The 13512-nt window shown below is 42.2% G+C and overlaps 1 long non-coding RNA gene across 1 annotated transcript in view; it reads right to left on the minus strand.

Moving 5' to 3' along the window:
- LOC115165552 (uncharacterized) overlaps positions 1-5284 on the minus strand; it is a 78759-nt gene extending 73475 nt beyond the window's left edge. The window contains exon 1 of the long non-coding RNA XR_003870202.1: positions 5068-5284. This is a non-coding gene — a long non-coding RNA (uncharacterized LOC115165552). The remainder of the gene's footprint in view (positions 1-5067) is intronic.
- Between the last annotated feature and the right edge of the window lie 8228 nt (positions 5285-13512).

Consider the following 13512-nt stretch of genomic DNA (forward strand, 5'->3'; position numbering starts at 1 on the left):
GATAAACGTTCACAAAAAGCATAACAATTATTTTAAGAATTATAGATACAGAACTCCTCTATGCACTCGATATGTCCGATTTTAAAATAGCTTTTCGGTGAAAGCACATTTTGCAATATTCTAAGTAGATAGCCCGGCATCACAGGGCTAGCTATTTAGACACCCAGCAAGTTTAGCCTTCACCAAACTCCGATTTACTATTAGAAAAGTATGATTACCTTTGGTGTTCTTCGTCAGAATGCACTCCCAGGACTTCTACTTCAATAACAAATGTTGGTTTGGTCCCAAATAATCCATAGTTATATCCAAACAGCGGCGTTTTGTTTGTGCGTTCAAGACACTATCCGAAAGGGTAAAGAAGGGTTACGAGCACGACGCATTTCGTGACAAAAAAATTCTAAATATTCCATTACCGTACTTCGAAACATGTCAACCGCTGTTTAAAATCAATTTTTATGCCATTTTTCTCGTAAAAAGCGATAATATTCCGACCGGGAATCTGCGTTTAGGTAAAAAGACGAAAGAAAATAAAGCACGGGGTCGACTCGTGCACGCGCCTAAGCCCATTGTCCTCTGATCGGCCACTTGCCAAAAGCGCAAATGTGTTTCAGCCTGGGGCTGCCTCAATATCATTCAGCTTTTTCCCGGGCTCTGAGAGCCTATGGGAGCCGTAGGAAGTGTCACGTTACAGCAAAGATCCTCAGTCTTCAATAAACAGAGGCAAGAAGAACAAGATCAGAGAGGGCACTTCCTGTAAGGAATCTTCTCAGGTTTTTGCCTGCCATATGAGTTCTGTTATACTGACAGACACCATTCAAACAGTTTTAGAAACTTTAGGGTGTTTTCTATCCAAAGCCAATTATATGCATATTCTAGTTACTGGGCAGGAGTAGTAACCAGATTAAATCGGGTACGTTTTTTATCCGGCCGTGTCAATACTGACCCGTACCCCCAACAGGTTAATGAGGTGTATATAGGGCTGTATATAGACTTTCTTTTTTTCTACTGTGTCATTGATTTGTTTTTGTTATTGGCTTGTTTATTGTTTATTCCATGTTATTCCTGTGTAACTCTGTTGTTGTCTGTTTCACACTGCTTTGCTTTATCTTGGCCAGGTCGCAGTTGTAAATGAGAACTTGCTCTCAACTAGCCTACCTGGTTAAATAAAGGTGAAATAAAAAATTAAAAAATAAACATTTGAAAAATGACAATCATATCCCAGCAATCCCAGGAGATGCAATTCCATCCATATATCTAGTTATAGACGTAGCTACCTACTTACCGCTGTTGACAGACTCATAGTTACATACACTATAGCTATGTCCCCTAGTGCCGAGCTACGTTGACATGCATTTGTCATTTACCATGGTAAAACCATTCATTATATAATAACCATATTTGAAGTATATTGCTCTTGCCATTACCATAGAAGTGTAAATAGTGAACTGGTCATTGAGCTGTCATGGTACTATTTTGATGAGAATACCATACTAGAGGCAGGTATGCAGTGTGGTTGTTTACACAGAGCCTTCCTCCTCTCTCCTCCATCTACATCTCCATTCCTTACATTCACTTAGAGTACAGGATGTAAACTCCATAACTCTCCTCTAAACTATACATTTACAATCCCTCTCCTAACATAGAATTCTATAAACCCTTCATTCCTATAGCTGCACATAACCTCTCCTCTCCTGGAGGGTAACACCGTCATGGTCAACGCTCCTTCATTCCAACACTCAGTGTGTGTGTGTGTGTGTGTGTGTGTGTGTGTGTGTGTGTGTGTGTGTGTGTGTGTGTGTGTGTGTGTGTGTGTGTGTGTGTCGGGGCCAGGTGAAAAGCTAGCTATTCTCTGGTGCAAATGGGTATACATCAGGCTGAGGAGTAAGTTTCACACATCCTCATGTGCTACGCGTGTGTGTGTGTGTGTGTGTGTCTGTGTGTGACCATGGTCATGAGGATGGCCACACTGGGTGCATGGGAGATCATGTTAATTCTATTACATTTTCAAAGTCACAACTTAAAGGCCCACTACTGAATTAAAAAAAACACTAAAAGGCAGCCCTGTCACTTGATTTGCCATTTAGCTGAGGGATGGATGGGTGCTGTAGAACTGAATGAGCAAGGTTAATGAAACCATGGAAACACATCATATATGTTTACATTCGATCTAATAGAACCTGAGCAAGTCATGTTATTACCTCAATATGAGATAGATAACCAGAAAGATTCATAGAATGTGTATAAAATGATCTTCATAGATGTTATATAGCAACAGTAAGTTACTGTTGCGATGTATGAACGCCATGTTGTTACTCAATGCATGACTAACAAGTACAACATCAATTTTAGATGAGAAAGATAGTTAACCCACGTCTTGGCGGATAAAATTGAGAGCAGTTGAAAAAGTAAACGTCCTAAATTCAGACCACAGCACACCTGGAGTCGTATGTACGACACACTATGTGATGCAGAATTGAGGTCCTGATAAGATCATACACTCTACGTGATGATGTAATAAAACATGTCACTGGGGAGTGTTATCTGTTCCCAGACAGTGTCTGTCTCTGTTGCCCTCTCTCTCTCACTCTCTCTCTCTCTCTCTCTCTCCTCTCTCTCTCCTCTCTGTCTCTCTCTCTCTGTCTCTCTCTCTCTCTCTCTCTCTCCTCTCTCTCTCTCCTCTCTCTCTCTCTCTCTCTCTCTCTTTGTCTCTCTCTCTTTCTCTCTATCTCTCTCTTTGTCTCTCTCTCTCTCTCTCACTCTTTGTCTCTCCTCTCTCTCTCTCTCTCTCTCTCTCTTTGTCTCTCTCTCTCTCTCTCTGTTTCTCTCCCTCTTGCCCTCACTTTCACTCTCTCTCCCCCTCTCTCTCCCCAACTCTCTGTCTGTCTCTCTCTCCCTCTCTCTCTCTCTCTCCATCCATCTCTTCCTCGATATTTCTCTCCCTCTCTTTCTCCCTCTCTCTCCCTCTCTCCTTCTCTCTCTGTATTTCTCTCTTTCTTTCTCCCTCTCTCTCACCCTCTCTCTCAATCTCTCGCCCCCTCTCTCTCCCCATCTCTCTCTGTCTGTCTGTCTCTCTCTGTCGCTCTCTCTCCCCTCTCTGCCCCCTCTCTCTCTCTCTCTCTGTATTTCTCTCTCTCTTTCTCTCCCCTCTCTCTCTCGCCCTCACTTTCACTCTCTCTCCCACTCTCTCTCCCCCCCTCTCTCCCCAACTCTCTCTGTCTGTCTCTCTCTCTCTCCTTCTCTCACTCTCTCTCGGTCTCTCTCTCTCTCCATCTCTTTCTTTATATTTCTCTCCTTCTCATTCTCCCTCTCTCTCCCCCTCTCGCTCTCTCTGTATTTCTCTCTTTCTTTCTCTGTCTTTCTCTATCTCTATCTATCCCCTTTCTCGCTCCCTGTCGCTCTCGCTCTCGTTCTCCTTCTCACTCCCACTCTCTTCCACCTCTCTCTCTTTCTCCCTCTCTCCCTCCCTCTCTTTCTCCCCCTTTACCGCTCTCTCACTCTCCATCTCTTTCTCTCTATTTCTCTCCCTCTCTCTCCCCCTTCTCTGTCTGTCTGTCTGTCTGTCTGTCTGTCTGTCTGTCTGTCTGTCTGTCTGTCTGTCTGTCTGTCTGTCTGTCTGTCTGTCTGTCTGTCTGTCTGTCTGTCTCAATTCAAGGGGCTTTATTGGCATGGGAAACATATGTTAACATTGCCAAAGCAAGTGAGGTAGATAATATACAAAAGTGAAATAAACAATACAAGTTAACAGAAAACATTTAACATACAGAAGTTTCAAAAGAATAAAGACATTACAAATGTCATATTATGTATATATACAGTGTTGTAATGATGTACAAATGGTTAATGTGCAAAAAGGAATAGAAAAAAGCACAAATATGGGTTGTATTTACAACGGTGCTTGTTCTTCACTGGTTGACCTTTTCTTGTGGCAACAGGTCACAAATCTTGCTGCGGTGATGGCACACTGTGGTATTTCACCCAGTAGATAAGGGAGTTTATCAAAATCGGGATGTTTTCAAATTCTTTGTGGATCTGTGTAATCTGAGGGAAATATGTGTCTCTAATATGGTCATACATTTGGCAGGTTATGAAGTGCAGCTCAGTTTCCACCTCATTTTGTGAGCAGTGTGCACATGGCCTGTCTTCTCTTGAGAGCCATGTCTGCCTACGTCGGCCTTTCTCAATAGCAAGGCTATGCTCACTGAGTCTATACATAGTCAAAGCTTTCCTTAAGTTTGGGTCAGTCACAGTGGTCAGGTATTCTGCCACTGTGTAGTCTCTGTTTAGGGCCAAATAGCATTCTAGTTTGCTGTTTTTTTGTTAATTTTTTCCAATGTGTCAAGTAATTATCTTTTAGTTTTCTCATGATTTGGTTGCATCTAATTGTGTTGCTGTCCTGGGGCTCTGTGGGGTGTGTTTGTGAACAGAGCCCCAGGACCAGCTTGCTTAAGGGACTCTTCTCCAGGTTCATCTCTCTGTAGGTGATGGCTTTGTTATGGAAGGTTTGAGAATCGCTTCCTTTTAGGTGGTTGCAGAATTTAACAGCTCTTTTCTAGATTTTGATAAATAGCAGGTATCAACCTAATTCTGCTCTGCATGCATTATTTGGTGTTCTACGTTCTCTCTCTCTCGCTCTCTGTCTGGTGTCACACGTCCATGGAGAACAGAGGTTTTCTGTTTTGTGCACTCCGGGATCTATTTTTACATTTTAGTCATTTAGCACACGCTCTTATCCAGAGCGACTTACAGTAGTGAATGCATACATTTCATACATTTTTTTTTTCTGTGCTGGCCCCCCGTGGGAATCGAACCCACAACGCTGGTGTTGCAAACACCATGCTCTACCAACTGAGCTACAGGGAAGACTATAAGTGGCCTTTTAGCATGATATACGATCAGCAACATATCATTAAGCGCTCCTCATCTATAATTCACCTGCAGGGAGTCCGCTAAGAATAGTAGCTGTTTTATGCCTAGCTAGCATACAAACACACACACACACACATGCAAACACACGTGCACAAACAAACCTGAATAGGAAATAGGTACACCCTAAGGTAGAGCCATTACCTTTGGGTGGTGCGGTGTGGTGTAGCCTGCATATCCATTCTCTTTCTTCATCATATTGGAATGGCTGTCGGTCATGTTTCCCTGTCTGTTTAAATGGAAGAGAGGATGGGTGTCCTGTTGAAACTCGTCCTGTTGAGCTTTTCTATTGTGTGCATTTTCTGGCTTGTCACTCAGGAAATAAACAGTTAGTCTGAAGGGACAGATTTAGCTTTGGTACCTTGTCACATTGTTTTGTCCTTTGCATTCTCGAGCCAACAGTGTTATCTCCTCTCCAGCCAACAGTGTTATCTCCTCTCCACATATTTCACGGGAAGTGACTGTCAGCAAAAACAATATACAGATGGAAATGTTTCTACAGTACCTAGTAGTGTGTATGAATTAGAGCTTGTTTGCATATTAATACAAACACACACATACACACACACACAGCCAGACCCCTAGGCCGTACTGTTTTAGTCCACTCAAACAGACCACCAGGGCACGGCGATCTTCATTAATCTGTTTGGACGAGATGTCATTATAAATATGACACGTCCTTCATTATTTTCAAGGGTTGGGAAAGTCCAAGGGCTTTTAGACAGGCAGGCTTGCAGTGGTAGAAAAAAAGACTAAACATTGACAGTGTCTTTGTCAGAGCCGTGAAAAAGGGAGGAGGACCTTGAGCAGCCGACTATTTTTACAAAGCCGGAATGGCCGACAGCTGACCTCTAATGAAAAGCTGCTGCATCTCATCTAAGTGTTGTAACATCGTTCATTTGGCCGAGGAAAAATCATAGTGGAATGACCGGACTGAGTCCTCTCTGTCATCGTTCTGAAATGCCTGAATTACCGCAGCGTGGTCCGCTCATTAACCACACTAAATTATAAAACCAATTACATTGCAAGTTGTCACATTCCAACAGCCCAGGGTCAAAGTGTCAGATTGTTTGAATGCAGATTAGAGAGAGAGCGAGAGAGAGAGAGAGAGAGAGAGAGAGAGAGAGAGAGAGAGAGAGGAGAGACAGAGAGAAGAGAGACAGAGAGAGAGTGGGGGGTGCTTGTCCTGAAAATAGATAATAAAATAGTAAAATAGGGAATGAAGTAAAGTGCTTAATTAATACCGGCGACATAATGTGACAGTAATGCATTTTGTTCTGGGCTGAAAGCCCAACCCCACTTATCTAAGAGTTGGACTTGATTCACTTCTCTCTCTGTCTCTCTCTCACTCCATGCAATGCATTAACAGGTTTTAATGCAGCTCACTTCACCACCAGGGTTAAGGCCAGCTTCCCTTATTGAGAGAGAGAGAGAAAGAGAGAGAGAGAGAGAGAGAGAGAGAGAGAGAGAGAGAGAGAGAGAGAGAGAGAGAGAGAGAGAGAGAGGAGAGAGAGAGAGAGAGAGAGAGAGAGAGAGAGAGAGAGAGAGAGAGAGAGGAGAGAGAGAGAGAGAGAGAGAGAGAGAGAGAGAGAGAGGAGAGAGAGAGGAGAGAGAGAGAGAGAGAGAGAGAGAGAGAGAGAGAGAGAGAGAGAGAGAGAGAGAGAGAGAGAGAGAGAGAGAGAGAGAGAGAGAGAGAGAGAGAGAGACCCCTGTTACATACGAAAAAGGAAACCAGTGGAGCACAAACACCATTTATCTTATTATTATTTGATGTGTTTACTTAGATTGTATTGTCAGTTTCACACAGCAGGTAATAAACCATGATAAACATCAATACAGATGTTGCACATTTTACTATCGTGGAACACTTTGTATGAGTAGCATACCAGAAGCTAGAAATACTATTGAATACAATCTCTGTCAAGTAAGTTAGAGCATAGCATACACTGCTGACAATGCCAAGGGTGTGCAAAACTGTCATCAAGGCAAAACATATTTTCATTTGTTGAACACTTTTTTTTGTTACTACATGATTCCATATGTGTTATTTTACAGTGTTGATGTCTTCAGTATTATTCTACAAAACCCTTGAATGAGTAGGTGTGTACCAAGAACTGAAGAGCTTGGGTGCCAGTCTGTTGGTGTTATCATGCCAACTCCTTCACTCATTGTCATGCCAAATCTATAAGGAGTTGGTAAGAGAGTAGAAACAGACTGGCACTCAGGACAGAAGAACCTTGCACCAGGAGCACTGTACTTATCTGTACTAAGGAGTTGTGTTCTGCAGTGTCCAGGCCAGGACTTACTGTAGCTGGAATTTAATTCCACAAATCACGGCCTCTCTTCTCTGCAGGCTGTCCGTCTTTGATTAATACAACTATAAGACCAAAGCCCTCTGGGCAACAAGAAACACCATAAATCCAAGACCCATTTTATCATTCGCTTAGTAGCTCCGGAAATAAAATTAGCTGCATCTGACTCTTTGTGCATAAAACTGTACATTACCTAATTTTACAACAGGCGATAAATTTCATTAAAATAAAAAGTCCCATTTGCCGAGGTTATTTACAAGCTTTTTGTTTCCCAAGCCGTGTTTACCGTCTTCATTGTGATACCATAATTAAACTGTTATTGCTTACACGTTATTCAGGCAATTTGCTTTTGTAATAAGCACATAAAGGGCTCACGCAAGTGTTCTATTTACCAAGCTACACATGCCAAAGGTCAATCACTTTCAAAAGAGTGATCACCCAGGCCCTTTCACTGTGTTTTCACTGGTTGTAAATATATATTAATATATTAATGTAATATATGTATATACAGTGAGGGAAAAAAGTATTTGATCCCCTGCTGATTTTGTACGTTTGCCCATTGACAAAGAAATGATCAGTCTATCATTTTAATGGTAGGTTTATTTGAACAGTGAGAGACAGAATAACAACAAAAAAATCCAGAAAAACGCATGTAAAAAATTTTGTAAATTGATTTACATTTTAATGAGGGAAATAAGTATTTGACCCCCTCAATCAGAAAGATTTCTGGCTCCCAGCTGTCTTTTATACAGGTAACGAGCTGAGATTAGGAGCACACAGGGAGTGCTCCTAATCTCAGTTTGTTACCTGTATAAAAGACACCTGTCCACAGAAGCAATCAATCAGATTCCAAACTCTCCAGCATGGCCAAGACCAAAGAGCTCTCCAAGGATGTCAGGGAGAAGAGAGTAGACCTACACAAGGCTGGAATGGGCTACAAGACCATCGCCAAGCAGCTTGGTGAGAAGGTGACAACAGTTGGTGCGATTATTCGCAAATGGAAGAAACACAAAAGAACTGTCCATCTCCCTCGGCCTGGGGCTCCATGCAAGATCTCACCTTGTGGAGTTGCAATGATCATGAGAACGGTGAGGAAATCAGCCCAGAACTACACGGGAGGATCTTGTCAATGATCTCAAGGCAGCTGGGACCATAGTCACCAAGAAAACAATTGGTAACACACTACGCCGTGAAGGACTGAAATCCTGCAGCACCCGCAAGGTCCCCCTGCTCAAGAAAGCACATATACATGCCCGTCTGAAGTTTGCCAATGAACATCTGAATGATTCAGAGGACAACTGGGTGAAAGTGTTGTGGTCAGATGAGACCAAAATGGAGCTCTTTGGCATCAACTCAACTCGCCGTGTTTGGAGGAGGAGGAATGCTGCCTATGACCCCAAGAACACCATCTCCACCGTCAAACATGGAGGTGGAAACATTATGCTTTGTGGGTGTTTTTCTGCTAAGGGGACAGGACAACTTCACTGCATCAAAGGGACGATGGACGGGGCCATGTACCGTCAAATCTTGGGTGAGAACCTCCTTCCCTCAGCCAGGACATTGAAAATGGGTCTTGGATGGGTATTCCAGCATGACAATGACCCAAAACACACGGCCAAGGCAACAAAGGAGTGGCTCAAGAAGAAGCACATTAAGGTCCTGGAGTGGCCTAGCCAGTCTCCAGACCTTAATCCCATAGAAAATCTGTGGAGGGAGCTGAAGGTTCGAGTTGCCAAACGTAAGCCTCGAAACCTTAATGACTTGGAGAAGATCTGCAAAGAGGAGTGGGACAAAATCCCTCCTGAGATGTGTGCAAACCTGGTGGCCAACTACAAGAAACGTCTGACCTCTGTGATTGCCAACAAGGGTTTTGCCACCAAGTAGTAAGTCATGTTTTGCAGAGGGGTCAAATAGTTATTTCCCTCATTAAAATGGAAATCATTTTATAACATTTTTGACATGTGTTTTTCTGGATTTTTTGTTGTTGTTATTCTGTCTCTCACTGTTCAAATAAACCTACCATTAACATTATAGACTGATCTTTTCGTTGTGAGTGGGCAAACGTACAAAATCAGCAGGGGATCAAATACTTTTTTCCCTCACTGTATATAGTCTAAGAGTGGAGGGTTTCAGTATGGGATGGATCGCTGTGGTTACAGCATAAAAAACAGTGACTATTCTTAACGCCATAAAACTTCTTACGATACTTTATCATTTCTGACTGTTCTGTATGACTAAAGCTGGCACTGCCTGCCAGGCTCTTGTACCAGTACATGTTGCTTTCTCTCTCTCTCTCTTTCTCTCTCACCCTCTCTCTATTTCATTCGAACAGGGTCATACAGGGGAGAAAGCAGTAGGAAAAAGACAGGGGCAAAAGAAAAGACGTGCAGTTGGCCTACATTTCTCTTCAGTTTCTGTGTGTTTTCACAGAGCCCCTGGTATCCACTCAGCCCTGTCTGCTCCCATCTGAATCCTCATCTTCAGACACACCCACCATGTGCTTCTGATTAGAGAGAGGCACACATTCCTGAGTTTCTGATTCGCTCCCACAGTCTTTTGGACACTCTGATTGGCTCCCAGAAGGTCACATGTGCTCCTTGTGAATTACTTCTCTGGTGCTGCATATCCCAGAATCTGTGGGATATCCCCCCGCCCACGCCCCTTTCGTCCGCCTGTCTGTCCCTGTGATGATGAGGCCTCCCTCCTTCTCGTCCACCCTTCCATCCCTCCGTCCATCCGTCAGAACAGCTCCATTGTTAACAGATGGTAATGTAATAACCTGACCCCTGACCTCTTTGTAGCTGATCTGTAACCTCTTCCCCACTAGATGATATGTTAAGTGTGTCTTGGACAACATGTCAACAAACAAGCAGGAAGCCAATAAGCAGCGGGTGTTGCGGTTCTTTAACCCCGCCGGGCACAGGCCATTAATCAATGTGAAGGCGGAGAAGATGAGGTGTTTGCTGGTGGTCCATTGAAAATGGCTGCTTTCTGGTCATGGTGCTGTGCACTGTGGATAGGTGCCTCACTGTTTTCCCCTCCCTGCCGCTCTGCCCAGATGCTGCATGGTTTGTATGTATCTACCGGGAAATAGAATGGAGACTGTGTGCCTCAGATGAGAGGAAGCTGAAGTCGGTAAAAAGATAATCCTACATGAGTTAAAGTGGCAGTGTATCAGTCAGTAGTGAATGAATTGGAGTAGTAGTTGATGAATTAAACTGTGTATTTCTTCCAAGATATTGTAATGTTATGTAACACTTCGTTTTGAAAAACTGTAATAATAACTAATAACAAATGTGAACACATGAAATTATATCTTACATTTTAGAAAGATTAAGTGAACATATCTACCTCAAATGCTCCAGTATCCCATGACATTGTACATGTGGTACTGACACGGACCCTGTATATACCGTCCTCTCTGATTTCTTATTCTTCATGTTATTCATTTAAAAAAATATATATTAGTTGTACTATATTGAACTCATTGTGTAGAGCTTGCAAGTTAAGCATTTCACTGTACTTGTGCATGTGACAATAAACCTATTCATTCAATTTTGAAATAACGAGCTATTATCTCTAAATGTAAACTGTTATTTATTTCTGTGTGATGTTTGCTGAGATGACTCAAACTGCTGAATATAATAATATACTGTTACCAAGCTAATAATAACAAATACCCAAGAGTTTAACGACAAACAAATACACTGTCGTGCCGTGTCGTGTATTTACATTACATTACCTTATTTACATGATAATGCCGTGAAGCCCGAGACAAAGTCGAGCGCAAGCAAACCGTGCCAATATATCCTCCAAACACCGGCTTCGAGGGCATTATATACAATGGGTTACTAACCTACTCAAATAATGATTGACATATTTTTATTAAAAACGTTATTTTGTTGAATTTATTCATACTATTTCATCCTTCCATGAGATATAGTCCCAACATAAATCTAGGGTTGCTACCCAAGCCGGCTGGTCATTCATTCCATTGGTTCGGATGCCAGAGACGCGATCCAGTTGTTCAGTCTTTTTGTTCTTTTTTGCCATACTGGCTGGCAACGTTCTTATCCCTTGCTTGCTTTTTAGCCAACTACGGCTAACTTACAGTCTTGTCAAAAAGTGCAGCCAGAAAAACAGCAAAGTAGCTGCATTTGCATTTGTTTAAGCTGTTTACTAGTGACATTTATTTGGATACATCCATAACAATGAGCTAATGAGGTGCGATTTTACCTGGCATAGAAATGTGCTCTCTCATCAGGACACTGTTGTTCAGAGGAGCTAGCTAACAACACAGCTAACACAATCATTTCAAACTGAAGCAGGAAAGACTGCAAACTAACTGCACTTCGTTTCATTGTACCTTTTTTTAATTAACATGTATTTATATCCATAAAAATTATGGCAGCTGATTTATGAGTTCGACTAGCTGAAAAAATGCTGCCTGCCTGTCTGTCTCGTCCCGACTCCCGACACGTTCATTACTATGGGACAGCTGGAGATCGAATTTGAATATTGAAACAATGTTGGAAATGTCAGAGAGACAAACAGCAAGGTTGATACAAATCTCCGCTGTTGGAAACTAAATGTTAGTCTAAAATAAATGTGAGATAATGTCTAGATGCTTTTATAGTGACGATAAAGTTTATAAATTGCCTGGCTGGGCTGATGAGACAGTGGATTGCGCAGTCAGATGGAACAGAGTAAATAGGCATTTCAACATCATAGATTTAGCCAGTGGTAACTTGTGGAATAGACACCAGCTGGAATGCAGTTTTAACCAATGAGCATTCAAGATTAGACCCAACCGTTGTATAAATTCTATTATATTTCTGGGCCATGCGGTCAGCCCTCACAGCATTTGGAATTCTAGGGTAGGGCTTATACTCTACATTGTGACTAGACAAACACACATGCACACACACGCACACAGCTTGCTACAAGACAGGGCAGGTCCCCAAACCCTCTCCCTCAAGGTCAGAACACAGGGTTCATGGTGAATACCAAATGTATACCTACCGCATAAAAACCTGTGTGTGTGTGTGTGTGTGTTTTGGTTTAGCTATCGTTGTGGGGACCAGAAGCACTCACAAGGATAGTAAAACAGGGAAAAGTGGACAAATGGGGACCTTTCACGAGTCCCCATAAGGAAACATTTTATTTTAGTTGAGGGGTTAGGCTTGGAAGTAGGGTTTATGGAAAATAGGATTGTGAATGGGAATCAATTGTTAGGTCCCCACAAGAATAGTAAAACACATGTGTGTGTGTGTGTGTGTGTGTGTGTGTGTGTGTGTGTGTGTGTGTGTGTGTGTGTGTGTGTGTGTGTGTGTGTGTGTGTTTGTGTGCATAAGTGCCTGCGTGTGTGTGTGGTTGATCAGTTTCATGGTGAATACCAAGTGTAGTGTCTGCATCAAAATCTTTAGGAAGGAGATGAGACGTTCAAAACCTTTAGGAAGGAGATGAGATGTTCAAAACCTTTAGGAAGGAGATGAGACGTTCAAAATCTTTAGGAAGGAGATGTGACGTTCAAAACCTTTAGGAAGGAGATGTGATGTTCAAAATCTTTAGGAAGGAGATGTGACGTTCAAAACCTTTAGGAAGGAGATGAGACGTTCAAAATCTTTAGTAAGGAGATGAGACGTTCAAAACCTTTAGGAAGGAGATGTGATGTTCAAAACCTTTAGGAAGGAGATGAGACGTTCAAAACCTTTAGGAAGGAGATGAGATGTTCAAAACCTTTAGGAAGGAGATGAAACGTTCAAAACCTTTAGGAAGGAGAACTGACGTTCAAAACCTTTAGTAAGGAGATGAGACGTTCAAAACCTTTAGGAAGGAGAACTGACGTTCAAAACCTTTAGTAAGGAGATGAGACGTTCAAAATCTTTAGGAAGGAGATGAGACGTTCAAGCGGTGCGTCTCTGGAGAGGCGCTGGCTATAGCAGAAAACAGGTGTTGACTCCTTCAAAGAGAGACTCATAGCATCTTTTTTGGTCTAATGGGATTTACAGTGTGATTCCCATCGCTCTTCACTTAGAAATAAAAATAAAACGTTTTGGGGGTTATTTTATTCAATGAAAGAAGAAAAGGGAAAGTGATTTGTTCACATTTCATTTTTAAAATATACAAAAAAAACAATGATACCGACCAGAGAGGAAACCTCATCCTCCTCATCGTTGGTAGAAGTAGAAGAAAGTACAGCTGCTGAGAATATCCACACGTTTCTTTTCAACCAGGAAAACAATTGTCACTCGCATGAATGTCAACACCAATTACA

This window comes from Salmo trutta, chromosome 1 (assembly GCF_901001165.1).
Source record: "Salmo trutta chromosome 1, fSalTru1.1, whole genome shotgun sequence".
Lineage (NCBI taxonomy): Eukaryota > Metazoa > Chordata > Actinopteri > Salmoniformes > Salmonidae > Salmo > Salmo trutta.